This window comes from Teleopsis dalmanni, unplaced genomic scaffold, assembly GCF_002237135.1.
Source record: "Teleopsis dalmanni isolate 2A unplaced genomic scaffold, ASM223713v2 unscaffolded_contig_3608, whole genome shotgun sequence".
Taxonomy (NCBI): Eukaryota; Metazoa; Arthropoda; class Insecta; order Diptera; family Diopsidae; genus Teleopsis; species Teleopsis dalmanni.
In genome coordinates, this window is record NW_024034990.1 from 1 (window position 1) to 4,146 (window position 4,146).

The window sequence follows — 4,146 nt, forward strand, 5'->3', positions numbered from 1 at the left end:
CTTATCCAAATGCACCTTTATATATAATTTGGGTGCCATCCAATTTGGCACGAATACGTTTGCCTACGATCTCTGCTGAAAACACTAAATCTTCTAAAATAAAATACACAGCAGTTAAACTACGCGAACGGATTATTGCACCGTCTTGTTTTTACGAAAACTTTGTAGTTACTCGTTCACTATCTAAGTCTTTACGGTGCTGATATAACTCTTCCTCTTCAAGTGGTCCTTGCAAACCCTTATGAAATATATTTCTCATCCACCAGAAACTCCATCTCGAAAATATATTAGCGGTTGAGTAGGGATTCTTTGGGCGTTCAATTTTTCTTCTAGTCCGATTGATGTTAAATTTCTTTATTTACAGTTACGTTTGATTATGATAAACCAAAAATGTAGTAATAAATTCGAAGTTCAAGAAATGAAGATAACCGACACGAGCACCACTCAAATATGGTAAATGCAACAAAAATTTCTTAAATCGTGAATAACAGTAAATAACAATGCAAAAAATTTACAATATTTTTTCAATGTTACAACAAAACTTTATAGACAATGTACGGTAATTATGCGTACTCGTTCTCGTATTCGTACAACAGAAATTATTTTCAAATAATTCCTTATCCTTATGCAAATCATGCAAAATTGTTATATTATTCTGTTTAATGAATTATTATTATTAAGACATATTGAATTAATTGCTGCAAGTTAATTGCTACACTCATTAAATTTGATGAATGTTACCAATATATGAATAAGCTACAATTCAGTTTGAGCAATGAAGCGTAAACGAAACATTGGACCACTAATTTTAAACAGCAAAAAACACAAGCGCAAAAAAAGATTTAATGAAATAAGTGTTATTTAACACTTACTTTGTGCTCAATGGTCGTTTGTAGATTCTTATCCAAATGCACCTTTATATATAATTTGGGTGCCATCCAATTTGGCACGAATACGTTTGCCTACGATCTCTGCTGGAAACACTAAATCTTCTAAAATAAAATACACAGCAGTTAAACTACGCGAACGGATTATTGCACAGTCTTGTTTTTACGAAAACTTTGTAGTTACTCGTTCACTATCTAAGTCTTTACGGTGCTGATATAAGTCTTCCTCTTCAAGTGGTCCTTGCAAACCCTTATGAAATATTTTTTTCATCCACCAGAAACTCCATCTCGAAAATATATTAGCGGTTTGGTTGGGGATTCTTTGGGCGTTCAATTTTTCTTCTTAGTCCGATCATGTTAAATTTCTTTATTTACAGTTCGTTTGATTATGATAAACCAAAAATGTTAGTTAATAAATTCGAAGTTCAAGAAATGAAGATAACCACACGAGCCACACTCAATATGGTAAATGCAACAAAAATTTTTTAAATCGTTGAACTACACAGTAAATAGCAATGCAAAAAATTTACAACACTTTTTCAATGTTACAACAAAACTTTATAGACAATGTACGGTAATTACGCGTTCTCGTATTCGTACAACAGAAATTATTTTCAAATAATTCCTTATGCAAATCATGCAAAATTGTTATATTATTCTGTTTAATGAATTATTATTATTTAGACATATTGAATTAATTGCTGCAAATTAATTGCTACACTCATTAAATTTGATGAATGTTACCAATATATGAATGAGCTACAATTCAGTTTGAGCAATGAAGCGTAAAACGAAACATTGGACCACTAATTTTAAACAGCAAAAAACACAAGTGCAAAATAAGATTTAATGAAATAAATAACACTTACTTTGTGCTCAATGGTCGTTTGCGGGTTGGTTTTGGCAAAATCTTGCGTTCTCCTATCACTACAACATGCTTTCCAGAGAACTTTTTTTCAAGTTCACGCACCAAAATAATTTGTATCTTTTGAAAAGTTTTTTGTTGTGGAATTGGTACATAAATTATAACAGCCTACAACAACAAAATAACAATATTAATGAAACTAAGTTTTAAAAAATGTGCATACCTTTTTAGTACCGAATTCAATTTCAAGGGCTCGAGTTATGTGCAAATCTCTCAAATAAGGTTTTAAGTCGCTATTTGCTTCAAGTTCCGAAAGTGCTTGAGCAATCGACTTTTCGAAATCATCTGGCTCTATACCGCCTGGTTTCACTATTTTCGAACCAATCATCTGCAAAATAATTTGTATAAACAATAAATTAAGAAACAATAAAACGATTTCCTTTCATCGCTATAGAATTAAAAACATCAACACAATCTGAAAGCATCCTCGCAATTAAATGTTAATTTATTCCAAAAATAAAGTCAACTTCTTAACGTTTATTACCACAAATTTTTATTTCTTAAAGTGAGTTTAAACGTTCAGATTGGTTTTTTTTTACCCTATTGCAAAATTAGCCCATCCTTGGTCAAAAGTTTTGACAGAAAGGAAGTACATTTTTGCCACTGAACAATAAATTAACACAACACAAGTGCAAAATAAGATTTAATGAAATAAATAACACTTACTTTGTGCTCAATGGTCGTTTGTTGGTTCTTATCCAAATGCACCTTTATCAATTGGGTGCCATCCAATTTGACACGAATACGTTTGCCTACAAACACTAAATCTTCTAAAATAGCTTCATACACAGCATCATACACCAACAAATTGAATGGCTCGAAGTGTAACATTAAATCGCCTCAAAAGTTGACGTGTATAAGAGTAATTAAGGAAAAATTATAGAAAAATGTTTAACAAAATGGAAACTGCCTTGAAGGCAAATATTGCAAAAAATCACAAAAATTCAAACAAATATTGCTAAATTAAATTTTTATTTACAATACTATCGCTATTGTTATGTCAAGAAATGTTTAGCAAAAATATGAAACCATAGTAAAACAAACAACAATTTCCACACAACTTATATATTACAAAAACATATTCAGAAAATACACTTACAAAAATTATTTTATATAAAAAAAATATTTTTCTATTTTCTGTTAAAAGTAAAGAAAATGTGTTGGAAACACAGCATTTTCGCTAACCACTTTTCACACGAACTGATTATTACCGCGTCTTATTTGCACGAACCGCCGACACAGACTAATTCTCATTTCACAAGCGTCATCGCATTTAATCTCTCTAAGAATACAGCAAAATTATTCTCTTTAATTATTGTTATATTTGTAGCATGCCCTTATTGCCTTTGTGTTACTTGCGTACTTATGTATTTGCTCCTCTCTATTGTAGTGTTTTGGAATTTTGTTTACCACATATCCGCAGTTGATGGTGTTAGTATTTAATATGGAGTATGCAGGGTTTTTTTAGTTTTATTATAAGATAATAATCAAAACATGATTTGAAATGCACAGGGTCATTCACTAAAAGAGATGGAAATTTTTTAATATTATATATTTATTGTTTCTTTTATATGTTTATTAGGGGTGTTCAGGCAACTGATTAGTTGCTTAGTTGATTTAAAAACTTCATATAAAAAAATTTTAGCATTTTGATGTTAATCAGTTGCTTGAACGACCCAAAATGCGTGATCTGATTAGTTTGTTGTGTGTAAATGGCTTGGCAGCACTCGCATCAACAGCAAAAGCGAAATTTCTATACAAAAGTTCATTTTAAGTTATTATTACTGCACTTGGTACTGGCAGCACCATTAATCAAATTTGTACTAATATGAGAATCACCGATATAGTTGATTCTCTGCTTAGTTTCAATTTTGTGTGCAAATTTTTGTTGTAATCAACTATCAAGCAACTAATCAGTTGCCTGAATACCCCTAATGTGTTTTTAAATTATTATTGAATATATTATATTTTTATTGTATGTTTCATATGTTTTATGTGTTTTTATATTAATATTATATATATTAAATTTTTATTGTATATTTTATATGTTTATTGTGTTGTTATATTATTATTGAATATATAATAAATATATCATGCTTTCGGTGATGATAACGGGTAAATGGTGTACTGTAGAAATTAACTTCTTAAGCAAAAAATTTACGCATTAATAAAATAAAACCTTTGCATTTATTTTAATGCATAACCCTGTAAATTTCAAATCAATTTGCCTTTGATTACCAACACAATAGGTTTTGTACAAAATTTTAAAGAAAACATAACATATGTATACCATATTAATGGGCACACAAGTACACATACACAGTTATTAGTATG

At 29.9% G+C, this 4,146-nt stretch overlaps 1 pseudogene; it reads right to left on the reverse strand.

Annotated features, from left to right (window-relative positions):
* Positions 1-875: 875 nt before the first annotated feature.
* LOC119665130 lies at positions 876-2,361 on the reverse strand (annotated as a pseudogene).
* Positions 2,362-4,146: the final 1,785 nt, after the last annotated feature.